The sequence below is a fragment of the Argopecten irradians genome, chromosome 15 (genome assembly GCF_041381155.1).
Source record: "Argopecten irradians isolate NY chromosome 15, Ai_NY, whole genome shotgun sequence".
Classification (NCBI taxonomy): Eukaryota; Metazoa; Mollusca; class Bivalvia; order Pectinida; family Pectinidae; genus Argopecten; species Argopecten irradians.
Genome location: NC_091148.1, coordinates 9,932,991 through 9,948,233, shown reverse-complemented (window position 1 = coordinate 9,948,233; position 15,243 = coordinate 9,932,991).

Here is a 15,243-nt window from a genome sequence, read left to right as displayed (position 1 = left end):
TTCGTTTTGAATGCCATCATGGTTGCAGGATAAACAGAATACATGGTTAGTATCTTACAATACAAGGTTTATTTTGGTGCGAGACTTAGGAAAGCCGAGATGACGAGTTATTTTAATCTAGAAGTATACTGTATAACCAGTTATTGTAATACCGGGGTATACTGTATATCCGATTTGGTATTACGGGGGTTTACTGTTTAACCGATAATGGTAAAACCGGGGTATACTGTATAACCGGTTAATGGAATACCGGTGTATAGAGTATAATCGGTTATTGTAAATCCGGGGTATACGGTATAACCGGTTATTATGATACCGAGGTACACTGTATAACTGGTTATTGCAATATCAGAGTTAAGTACATCGCATGACAATTACCAGAATGCGATTGGATCACAGCCATGGTCTATTTTGCGATAGTTCCCTGTCCTCCTTGACTACGGGAGACTATACCTGACTACGGGAACTATACCAAAGTATAGTCCCCCTGAAATGAGTACACGACCAAATATATGACGTCATAATGAATGTTATGTGACATACTAAATCTAATACGGCCCTTTCCCTCGGAAACAGTTCTCCTATAGTGTTGTCTAGAGAGGTTTAGTTTCCTCGTCTTCGACTCGGGAACAATACCTCGCCAGACACTAGTCTAGTGTATAACCGATTATTGTATTACCGGTGTATACTGTAACCGATTATTGTAATACCAGGATATACTATATAACCGGTAACTGTAATACCAGGATATACTATATAAACAGTAACTGTAATACCAGGGTATACTGTATAACCGGTTATTGTAATACCAGGGTATATTGTATAACCGGTTATTGTAAACCGGGGTATACTGTATATCCGATTATTGTAATACCGGGGTATACGGTTTAACCGATATTGTATTACCAGGATAATTGTAATACCGCGGTATAGTGTATAACCGATTATTGTATTACCGGTGTATACTGTAACCGATTATTGTAATACCAGGATATACTATATAACCGGTAACTGTAATACCAGGGTATACTGTATAATCGGTTATTGTAATACCAGGGTATACTGTATAACCGGTTATTGTAATACCAGGGTATACTGTATAACCGGTTATTGTAATACCAGGGTGTACTGTTTAACCGGTTATTGTAATACCGAAGTATATCGCTAACCGGTTATTAAATATCGGGGTTTACCATATAATCGGTTACGATAATAAAGGAGCAAGTATATATAGGGTTACTGCAATACCGGGGTATATGGTATAACCGATATTGTATTACCGGGGGGGGGGGGGGGGGGTACTGTATAATCGATAATAGTAATACCGGGGTATACATTATAAGCGGTTATTGTTACACCGGTGTACACTGTATTTCGGAAAATTGTAATACCAGGGTTTACTGTATAACCGATATTGTAATACCGGGGTATACTGTATAATCGATTAATGAAATACTGGGGTATACTGTATAATTGGTGAATGGAATACCGGGGTATACAGTATAACCGGTTATTGTTATTCCAGGGTACACGGTATAACCGGTTATTGTAATACCGGGGTATACTGTATAACCGGTTATTATAATACGGGAGTATACTGTATGACCGGTTATTGTAATACCGGGGTATATTGTATAAACGGTTATTGTAATTCCGGGGTATATTGTATATCAGATTATTGTAATACTGGGGTATACGATGGCTTAACCGATATTGTATTACCGGGGTAATTGTCATACCGGGGTATAGTGTATAAACGATTATTGTATTACCGGTGTACATTGTAACCGATTATTGCAATACCGGGGTATATAGTGTAACCGGTTATTGTTATTCCGGAGTATACTGTATAACCGGTTATTGTAATACCGAGGGTATACAGTATAATCGGTTATTGTCCTTACGGCGTATACAGTATAATCGGTTATGATAATACCGGGGTATACTGTATAACCGGTTATTGTAGTACCGGGGTATACTGTATAACCGGTTATTGTAATACCAGGGTATACTGTATAACCGGTTATTGTAATACCGGGGTATACGGTTTAACCGATATTGTATTACCAGGATAATTGTTATACCGAGGTATAGTGTATAACCGATTATTGTATTACCGGTGTATACTGTAACCGATTATTGTAATACCAGGATATACTATATAACCGGTAACTGTAATACCAGGGTATACTGTATAACCGGTAACTGTAATACCAGGATATACTATATAACCGGTAACTGTAATACCAGGGTATACTGTATAATCGGTTATTGTAATACCAGGGTATACTGTATAATCGGTTATTGTAATACCAGGGTATACTGTATAACCGGTTATTGTAATACCAGGGTATACTGTATAACCGGTTATTGTAATACCAGGGTATACTGTATAACCGGTTATTGTAATACCAGGGTATACTGTAGAACCGGTTATTGTAAACCGGGGTATACTGTATAATCGGTTATTGTAATACCAGGGCAAACTATATAACCAGTTATTGTAATACCGGGGTATAATGTATGACCAGGTTTTGTAATACCAGGTTTTACTGTATAACCGGTTATTGTAATACCAGGGTGTACTGTATAACCGGTTATTGTAATACCGAGGTATATCGTTAACCGGTTATATAATATCGGGGTTAACCATATAATCGGTTACGATAATAAATGGGCTAGTATATATCCGGTTACTGTAATACCGGGGTATACGGTATAACCGATATTGTATTTCGCGGGGTGTTTTTTTTTTTTTTTGGGGGGGGGGGGGTACTGAATAACCGATAATAGTAATTCCGAGGTATACATTATAAACGGTTATTGTTACACCGGTGTTAACTGTATTTCGGAAACTTGTAATACCAGGTTTTACTGTATAACCGGTTATTGTAATACCAGGGTAAACTGTGTAACCGGTTAATGTAATTCTGGGGTATACTGTTAAACCGATATTGTATTACGGGGGTTTACTGTTTAACCGATAATGGTAAAACCGGGGTATACTGTATAACCGATATTGCAATGCCGGAGTATATGGTATAACTGGTAACTGTAAATCCGGATTATACTGTATAATCGGTTAATGAAATACCGGGGTATACAGTATTACCGGTTACTGTAAATGCGGGGTATACGGTATAGCCGATATTGTATTACCGGGGGTACTGTATAACCTAATATATTGTATTTCGTACTGGGTAATATTACATAATCGGTTAATAGAATACCAGGGAATACAGAATAACCGATATTGCAACACCGGGGTATACTGTATAACCGGTTATTGTAATAACGGAGTATACTGTATAACCGGTTATTGTAATAAAGGAGTATACTGTATAACCGGTTATTGTAAAACCAAGTTTTAGTAAATTCCGTTTATTATAATACTGGGGCATATTGTATAATCTATTATTGTAATACCGTGGAATACTGTTTTACCGCGTATTGTAATACCGGGGTATACGTTATAACCGATATTGTATTACCGGGAAATACTGTATAACCGATAATGGTAATAGCGGGTTATACGGTATAACCTGTTATTGTAATTCCGGGTCTACGATATTACCGGTTATTGTAATACCGGTGTATACTGTATAAACGGTTACTGTAATACTGGGGTATACGGTATAACCGGTTATTGTAATATCGGGGTACACTGTATAACCGGTTGTTGTAATACCAGGGTGTACTGTATAACAAATTATTGTAATACCGGGGTATACACTATAACCGGTTACTGTATTTGTGGGGAATACGGTATAACCGGTTATTGTTATACCGGGGTATACTGTATAATCGGTTAATGAAATACCAGGGTATACAGTATAACCGATTACTGTAATTCTAGGGTAAAACGGTATAACTCGTTATTCTTATTCCGGTGTATACTTTAAAACATGTTATTTTAATACCAGGGTGTACTGTATAACCGGTTATTGTAATATCAGGGTATATTGTATAACCGGTTATTGTAATACCGGGGTATACTGTATAACCGATCATTGTTATACCGGAGTTTACTGTTAAACCGGTTATTGTAATACCGGAGTATACTGTATAACCGGTTATTGTAAAACCAGGATATACTGTTTAACCGATCATTGTTATACCGGAGTATACTGTTTAACCGGTTATTGTAATACAGGTGTATACTGTATAACTGATATTGCAATGGTGGGATATATTGTATAACCGGTTACTGTAAATCCGGATTATATTGTATAATCGGTTAATGAAATACCAGGGTATACAGTATAACCGGTTACTGTAGATGCGGGGAATACGGTATAACCGATATTGTATTACCGGGGGTACTGTATAACCGAATATATTGTATTACTTACCGGGGTATACGGTATAACCGATAATGTAACACCAGGGTATACGGTATTACCGGTTATTGTTATACCGGGGTATATTGTATAATCGGTTAATGAAATACCAGGGAATACAGAATAACCGATATTGCAATACCGGGATATACTGTTTAACCGGTTATTGTAATACCAGAGTATACTGTATAACCGGTTATTGTAAAACCGGGATATACTGTATAACCGTTTATTGTAATACTGGGGTAAAGTTTATAACTGATATTGGAATACCGGGGTATAATGTATAACCGGTTATTTTATAACCGGTTATTTTAATACCAAGTTTTATTAAATAACCGGTTATTATAATACTGGGGTATACTGTATAATCGATTATTGTAATACCGTGGAATACTGTATTACCGCGTATTGTAATACCGGGGTATACGTTATAACCGATATTGTATTACCGGGGAATACTGTATAACCGATAATGGTAATAGCGGGTTATACGGTATAACCCGTTATTGTAATTCCGGGTATACGGTATAACCAATTATTGTAATACCGGTGTATACTGTATAAACGGTTAATGTAATACTGGGGTTTACGGTATAACCGGTTATTGTAACACCGGGGTATACTGTATAACCGGTTATTGTAATACCGGAGTATGCTTATAACCGGTTATTGTAAAACCGGGATATACTGTATAACCGTTTATTGTAATACCGGGGTATAGTGTATAACCGGTTATTTTAAAACCGGGGTATACAATATAACCGATATTGTAATACCAAGTTTTATTAATTAACCGGTTATTATATTACTGTGGTATAAGGTATTACCGGTTATACGGTATAACCGGTTATTGTAATACCGGTGTATACTGTATAAACAGTTACTGTAATACCGGTGTATACTGTATAACCAGTTATTGTAATACCGGGGTATACTGTATATTCGGCTAATGAAATGCCAGAGTATACACTATAACCGGTTACTGTATTTGCGGGGAATACGGTATAACCGGTTATTGTAATACCAGGCTATACTGTATAATCGGTGAATGGAATACCGGGGTATACAGTATAACCGGTTATTGTTATTCCGGAGTATACGGTATAACCGGTTTTTGTCATTCCGGCGTATACAGTATAATCGGTTATTTTAATACCGAGGTATATGCTACAACCGATATTATTTTATCGGGGGGTAAGATATAACCGAAAAAGGTAATACCAGAATTTACGGTATAACTGATTATTGTTATACCGATGTGTACTGAATAACCGGGTTTTGTAATTCTGAGTTATATTGTATAACCAGTTATTGTAATACCGGGGTATATTGTATAACTGGTTATTGTAATTTCGGGGTATATTTTATATCAGATTATTGTAATACCAGGGTATATTGTATAACCAGTTATTGTAATTCCAGGGTATATTGTATATCAGATTATTGTAATACCGGGTTATACGATGGTTTAATCGATATTGTATTACCGGGGCAATTATCATACCGGGGTATAGTGTATAAACGATTATTGTATTACCGGTATATACTGTATACCCCGGTATTACAATAATCGGTTATTGTTATTCCGGGGTATACGGTATAACCGGTTGTTGTAATACCTTCGTATACAGTATAATCGGTTATGATAATACCGGGGTATAATGTATAACCGGTTATTGTAATAACGGGGTATACAGGATAACCGGTTATTGTCATTACGGCATATACAGTATAATCGATTATGATAATACCAGGGTATACTGTATAACCGGTTATTGTAATACCGGGGTATAATATATAACCTGTTATTGTAATACCAGGGTATATATTATAACGGTTAGATTGTGTACAGTAAATTGTGTCACTTTTATCATCTGTATATGATCCAACTAATGTTCCTTCTTTGTCCACTTTATAAATAATTTGTCGAGAATAGATAGAAAAGATGTGCTTATTTTAGTCATTATAATTTTTAATTTTAATAACATTTTGACGATTGATCAATACAAATGATAACAACCTGTCCTTAAACAATATCAATATACACTGCAGAGGCAATCCCAGTTATCATTGTCCCTAGATAGTGACATCCGAGATAAACTTATCTTTTCTGTCACACATGTACCAGGCTGTTACATGATACTTGATCGACCTGTTATCATCTATACTTACCGGGAATTGATAACAGTAACGTGACTCTACCCAAATTGGTACACTTTTTGGAGATTTTAAAATTTTCTAACTTGTGTTTGAATTAAGATTTTTCTCTTGACATTCAAAAAATCTTAATTTCACGATTGTCAGTAGTGCATATATTTATAAATAGAAGGCTTTGAAGCATACCCGTTCCAGCCCTGTGTTTCAGCAGGTTTGAGTACCCTAAATGGTACACCTCCTAAATTGGATTTGGTTAACAAATGTCTAGACATGATAAAAAATGTTAGAATTCATTTCAGGGAAGTTCAATCATTTTTTGTTTATTAAAGTCTTGTCAAAAATAACGATTGTTTCAATCTAATTAAAATTCGATGTTCATTATCTACTCCGTACACTCATACGAAATCGAATTTTAATTAGATTGCAATTGTTTATATCTTCATTAAACTTGATTTCTTTAGAGTGAAGACAAGATTAAGAAGATCTCCTAGCTTATAGACTCTCGGTCGATGGTTGATTGTAACCACGTCTGTCCCATTCAGCGCCAAGTAGTAGTGCCGTCCTTATGCGGTGTTTGTATATTATATATAAAAAAGAGTTATCTGTCCTTGCGGGAAGGTATTGATTGTGGCATCATGTGTTTTCAGGAATACGACGCGAATTTCGCTCACAAATGTTACAAAATGACGTCACAATGGATACTTACCCGCAAAACCGTCATTGGTGTAGAAAGACAACAACGTCCATCATTACTAATAGAATACCGACTGGTATGCATACTGTAAAAAGTGTTAGGAACCCATAGAATTTGCCAAACTAGACAATATCACAGAAACTCGAAATTTTTCTTATTGACAAATCGTAAAAGTTGACTTTATACACTTATTGTTTTCATAATATTTAGAAATTCAAAATTATCATTATAGCATATATCTTATAATACAAGCAGTTTTTTTCCTTTTTATTTCATTGATGACGTCATCAATAGGGTGGATGCGTCATTATTTGTATATTGATGCATATCATTCTCTAAAACGTTGAAAACGTAATAATGAGGCATACACTATTGGTCTGTTTGTTATGCTTTATTTTATTTGTTTTATATTTTAATATAAAAATATGCAACGTTAATAAATATATAATGGATGTTAAGTTCTTTCAATAAACATGAAAATGCGTATATTATTATACATCTAGCTTGAATGTCACTTAATCACACTTTATACGGATAAAATGTTAGATATTTGAACACTTTCACGTACTGACTTTTTTTTTAAATCGCACTGACCCTAAGAACAGAAGATAACGCGCACGGTATCTTAATCCAACTAGGTTGACACACTCGCACACAACAAGTACATCGTTTTTAAAACCTAATGGCACACTAGTACCCGAAAAAGCAGTAACTCACGCTTCATACCAGACACTTCACTCGCGTACTCAACATCTTCCAATTAAAATGTGCTAATACTACTAATTCACGTACATGTACCACATATGATATCCGATACCATCTGTACGGGGCTAGTATCTCTTATGGTGATGGAACGTAACTCGTTGTAATCTTGATGATGTTACCGCAGGGTATCATCATTTGACGTCATTCAATCGCTATTAGAAATAAAAGTTCCACACAAACGTTATCAAATATCACGTGGTACGTGAATTAGTCCCATTTCCCTCTTTACACATAACTTGTGTGTTGTTATGATATGGTTATGATCCATACTGAATCTATCTTGTGGGACCGACATTTCGTCACTTTCTCACAGCCAAACCTGGTCAAAACGTGTTCTTATTCTGAATCAAGGTAACGTATTCCGTCTTTGCATATTACAGAGTTAGCTCCCTTGCGGGTAGGTATCGATTGTTACGTCATTGTTTTGTGAGTGCAATTCACGTCGTTTTCTCCGAAACGTATGACGTTACGCTCGCAAACACATGACGTCACAAGCAATATCTACTCGCAAGTGCAGATTACTCTGTAATATGCAAATTCAGAATACAGATTAAAAACTTAATTAATGCACTTTCATCTAAATAACAGGGCAAAAAACTTGATAAATAACTCCAGGTCCTGTCATCTAAAAAGTGGATATCACTAAGGTCGACAAAGAACAAAAAACTCATATCTCATACTTAATTGGTAATCTTACAAAGTATTAACCTCATATTTTGCCTTGAACTCGACATACTGATCAAAGTTCATGATAACCCGCCTTATCCTTTTATATCACATACTCACTCTAGAAAGCATAGCTCGAGATAAACGTGATTATTATTCATGCTCATTCATTAATTACTCTCACACAGGAATAACTCACAAATGCGTTTTGTTTTGAACACGACATATCGATTACATTTCATGATAAATCGCGCATTCTGTTCAAATCCAGTCACATTCACTGTTAAAAAGCCTAGTTCGTTCAAGTACTCACGCTTACTCACGCTTACTCACGCTAATTCACGCTTACTCACGCTTACTCACGCTTACTTACGTTTTGCGAGACAATTTTAACCGCATCACGCACTGATCACAATGTAACTTTATCTTCACATCCCATATAACCAATCAGCCTTGCTTTATAATATATGCTCATGCGCATCATGTGATTCGAATGGGCTTAGCTGATTGGATAATCACACTCTAAAAGCGTTTATTGGCATGGTAAACATAATGTAATAACGGCGTTTTCAGCTTTGTCATGGTCCATAGTAGTCGCTAAACCTGCCTATATTATTAGACTTTTTTGCTAAATATATTAAGGGTGGAAGCGTAATAATATAGGCAGGTTTAGCGGACTAGGTCCATAAGATCCATCAAAACATGATTATTCTAATGTTTTCTAACCCATCTGGGTATTTTTGGATCCTGTTGTCTTCTGGTATCACATGCTGACTCACACTCTGTTTGCTATTTTGAAATATAACACATTTTTGTCATACCATCCGATAACGCACGTAGCTGCTTTTGTTAAGTATAGTTGACAACAGCTTCATCTGTTTACCTAGAGATTTGGAGCCATGTGTTTCACGAATTCTGAAAAAGAAGTTTAGAGATAATAAAAAACATGAAATAAGCAATTGCAGAACATGATTGCGTCACATGAAATCTTTTAAGGCCCGAAACATTTTTTTTCTGTTTAAAAAAAACCAATTTCAACATCAGAAAATATATATCGCTGGCCTAAGATGAGGTTACAACACCGAACTATTGCAAGTTTTCATGCGTCATCTATGTTAACAATGAATATTCATTTCGCTGTTTTGCCGTCTGACGCAGTTAAATGTATAGTCAACTAACGCGCGGTAATTAGGACGACGGCGGAAAATATTAAGACGCGTCAATATATATATTATAATTAACATTTAATTTATGGCAATTTAACTTTTCAGAAGGTAATTATGATGATAATGTTTTATTAAAGGTAAGCAAATAACTCTTGCTATTCTACAAAATTATCAATATCGTTATACATTCCCATTTGATTAAATTTTGAAGTTGTCCTTCAACATTTTTAATTCAAACCAATAAAGGCTCTGTTATAGTAACGTCGAATTTTTGCCCACGAACCAATCTAACAGAACACTTAGGTGAGGCCGTCCTTGAATGAACTTTAATTTGCATATTACACAGTTATCTGCCCTTGCGGGTAGGTATTGATAGTATGTGGTATATGTTTGCGAACGTAACGTATGTACATTTTGTAGAATATGACGTGAATTACACTCACAAAATAATGACGTTACAATCGAAACATACACGCAAGGGAGCTAACTCTGTAATATGCAAAATAAAACTAAACTCATTGTCAACAAGTGTTATTAACGAGGTCAGATCACTGATGTCGGTCAGTATAAACAACGTGTTTATTGCCAGAGAATTATTTATGTAGACTAGCCGGAGTAACATGTTTTGTCCGGTCAAGAGGTATTTACTAATCCACTAGAATATAATAGGGATTAGCAAGCATTATTTCTATCGAATAATTGAACATAAATATGTTTTCTTTAATTTTACCAATTCTTTTCATGTGATTTATCATGTATTATTATACCTTGGTAGCTGATCCGGCCATCGTTGTTAGTGTCCGACTCTTTTATTATTGCCTGAATTTCCGCTTCCGTTTTCTTATCACCTGTGAAAACCCATAAGATAAGCTGTTAATAAAAATATCAGAAATTTCATAACAAAGTAAATTGATTATATGATCATTTTTTAAATATGATTTATATCTTAATACTATGAAATAACACAAACAAACAAAAAAAGAAAAAGAAAAAAAGAACATGTCATAAAAGCGCTTTGCAAGGTCCGTGGCATAAAATTTGATAAAGTTATAACATTTATTTTAAAAAATATATCTATACCATACGCCTGTTTTTAACCCTCAAACGGAATCAGACAAATGGCTGTTAAAATGGCTGAGGAATCTTTGGCGACAATGGCATGGGTTTTTTTTCATAACAATGGCAAAATATCTAGATATTTCCTTATAAACATTACGAAATTAGATTTTTTTTAAAAACTGCATTCAATTGGAAATTATGGGAGTATGAAGGCCAACTGGACAACAATAAAATCAAAATGAAACGATCTATAAATAAACCCTACCGACACGTGAGGTGAATTCTGTAAGCTCCTCCTTGGTAATCTAACTGTCTTGATCGGCATCCAGAATTTGGAACGCTGCCAACATTTCTTGATCCGTCTCATCCGGGAGGGACTGGAGGAAGCCGCTCTTGGTGATAAAATCCTCAAATTCTTCATAGTCAACTGTGCCATTATCTGCAACATCAAATCATTCGCTGAAACCTTGTGGGCTGGCTGGTTATGCTTAGCATGCTGTTGTAAGTATCCCTAAAAACAGTTAACTTAGGACGGTATCCTCTGTATGCAATGTGTCCCATGCTCTATTTAATTGTGTATTTTGGAAAACCACGCTTTTAGGGACGCTTTTAGAGACCGCAACCCAAAAATAGACTGTATAACCAGTAAATGCAATATCGGGGTATATATTGTATATCCGGTTTTTGTAATACCGGTTTATACGGTATAACTGTTTTTTGGAATACCGGGGTATACGATTTAACCGGTTATTGTAATACAGGGGTATACCTTATAACCGGTTATTGTGATACCGAGGTATACTGTATAACCGATTATCGTAATATCGGGGCATAGAGTATAACCAGTTGCTGTGATTCCGGGGTAAACGGTACAACTCGCTATTGAAATACCAGGGTATACTGTACAACCGGTTATTGTAATACCGGGGTATTCTGTATAATCGGTTATTGTAATACTGTGGTATACTGCATAACCGGTTATTGTAATATCAGGGTATACTGTATAACCGGTTATTGTTATTCCTAGGTATACGGTATAACCGGTTATTGTCATTCCGGCGTATACTGTATAATCGGTCATTGTAATACCGTGGAATACTGCATAACCGGTTATTGTAATATCAGGGTATACTGTATAACCGGTTATTGTAATACCAGGGTATACTGAGTAACCGTAATATCGGGATTACCGTTAAATCAGTTATTTTAATCTTATTGTAATACCGGGGTATGCTGTATTTCCGATATTGTATTACGGGGGTTTACTGTTTAACCGATAATGGTCAAACCGGGTGTACTGTATAAACCGTTATTGTAATACCAGGGTATACTGTATAACCGGTTGATGAAATACCGGTCTATACAGTATAACCAGTTAGTGTAAATCCGGAGTATTCGGTATAACCGGTTATTATGATACCGATATACACTGTATAACTGGTTATTGCAATATCAGGGTTTAGTACATCACATGACAATTACGAGAATGCGATTGGATCACAGCCATGGTCTATTTTGTGATAGTTCCCTGTCCTCCTTGACTACGGGAGACTATACCTGATTACGGGAACTATATCAAAGTATAGTCCCCCGGAAATGAGCACGCGACCAAATATATGACGTCATAACGAATGTCATGTGACGTACTAAATCTATTATGGCCCTTTCCCTCGGGAACAGTTCTCCTATAGTGTTGTCTAGAGAGGTTTAGTTTCCTCGTCTTCGACTCGAGGACTATACCTCGCCAGATAACGCTATATGAAAACAGTTCCCTCTGGAAAGGTTCATGATAGAATATTACTGTATAACCGGTTATTGTAATACCGGGGTATACTGTATAACCGATATTGCAATGCCGGGTATTTGGAATAACCGGTTACTGTAAATCCGGAGTATACGGTATAACCGATATGGTATTACCGGGGGTACTGTGTAACCGAATATATTGTATGACTTACCGGGGTATACGGTATAACCGATAATGTAATACCAGGGTATACGGTATTACCGGTTATTGTTATACCAGGGTATATTGTATAATCAGTTAATAAAATACCAGGGAATACAGAATAACCGATATTGCAATACCGGGGTACACTGTTTAACCGGTTATTGTAATTTCGGGGTATACTGTATAACCGGTTATTGTAATACCGGAGTATACTGTATAACCGGGTATTGTAAAACCGGGTATACGGTTATAACCGATATTGTATTACCGGTCGGGTACTGTATAACCGATAATGGTAATAGCGGGGTATACGGTCTAACCGGTTATTGTAATACCTGGGTACACTGTATAACCGGTTACTGTTATACCGGGGTATACGGTATAACCGATATTTTATTACCGGTTGGGTACTGTATAACCGGTTTTAAAACATGGCTATTAAGTCATCTTTTGTTATCCCCAGTACTTTATTTAGACTATTGTTCAAGTACTTGTTCTGTCTGTAGATTAGTACAACCGGTTACTGTAATTTCGGGGTATTTGGTATAACCGGTTATTGTAATACCGGGGAATACTGTATAACCGGTTATTGTAATACCGGGGTATACGGTATAACCGGTTATTGTAATACCAGGGTATACTGTATCATCGTTAATGGAACACTGGGGTATACAGTATAACCGGTTATTGTAATACCGGGGTATACCGTATAAGCGGTTTTTAATACCAGGGTGTACTGTATAACCAATTATTGTAATACCGGGGTATACTGTATATTCGGCTAATGAAAAGCCAGGTATACACAATAACCGGTTACTGTATTTCCGGGGAATACGGTATAACCGGTTATTGTAATACCGGGGTATACTGTATAATCGGTTAATGAAATTGCGGGGTACACAGTGTAACCGGTTACTGTAAATCCGGGATATACTGTATAATCGGTGAATGGAATACCGGGGTATAGAGTATAAGCGGTTATTGTCATTCCGGCGTATACTGTATAATCGGTTATGATAATACCGGGGTATACTGTATAACCGATTAATGAAATACCAGGGTATACAGTATAACCGATTACTGTTATTCCGGGGTATACTGTATAACCGATTGTTGTAATATCGGGGTATATGGTAAAACCGATATTGTATTACCGGGGGATAAGATATAACTGAAAATGGTAATACCTTCATTAACGGTATAACCGATTATTGTAATACCAGTGTATACTGTATAACCGATTATTGTAATACCGGGGTATATTGTATATCAGATTATTGTAATACCGGGGTATACAGTTTAACCGATATTGTATTACCGGGGTTATTGTAATACCGGGGTATAGTGAATAACCGATTATTGTATTACCGGTGTATACTATTATCGATTATTGTAATACCAAGTTATACTGTTTAATCGATTATTGTAATACCAAGGTATTCTGTGTAACCGGTTATTGTTATACCGGGGTATACTGTATAATCGGTTATTGTAATACCAAGGTATACTGTATAACCGGTTATTGTAATACCGGGGTATACTGTATCATCGTTAATGGAACACTGGGGTATATAGTATAACCGGTTATTGTAATACCGGGTTATACCGTATAAACGGTTTTTGTAATACCAGGGTGTACTGTGTAACCAATTATTGTATTGCCGTGGTATACAATACATTCAACTAATGAAATGCCAGGGTATACACAATAACCGGTTACTGTATTTCCGGGGAATACGGTATAACCGGTTATCATTATACCGATGTATACTATATAACCGATTCTTGTAATACTGGGGTATACAGTATAACCGGTTATTGTAATACCGGGGTTTACCGTATAAGCGGTTTTTAATACCAGAGTGTACTGTGTAACCAATTATTGTAATACCGGGGTATACTGTATATTCGGCTAAGGAAAAGCCAGGTATACACAATAACCGGTAACTGTATTTCCGGGGAATACGGTATAACCGGTTATTGTAATACCGGGGTATACTGTATAATCGTTTTATGAAATTGCGGGATACACAGTGTAACCGGTTACTGTAAATCCGGGATATACTGTATAATCGGTGAATGGAATACCGGGGTATAGAGTATAAGCGGTGATTGTCATTCTGGCGTATACTGTATAATCGGTTATGATAATACCGGGGTATACTGTATAACCGATTAATGAAATACCAGGGTATACAGTATAACCGATTACTGTAATTCCGGGGTAAACGGTATAACTCGTTATTGTTATTTCCGTGGTATACTGTATAACCGATTGTTGTAATACCAGGGTATACTGTATAACCGTTTATTGTAATATCGGGGTATATGGTAAAACCGATATTGTATTACCGGGGATAAGATATAATCGAAAATGGTAATACCGTCATTAACGGTATTACCGATTATTGTAATACCGGTGTATACTGTATAACCGATTAT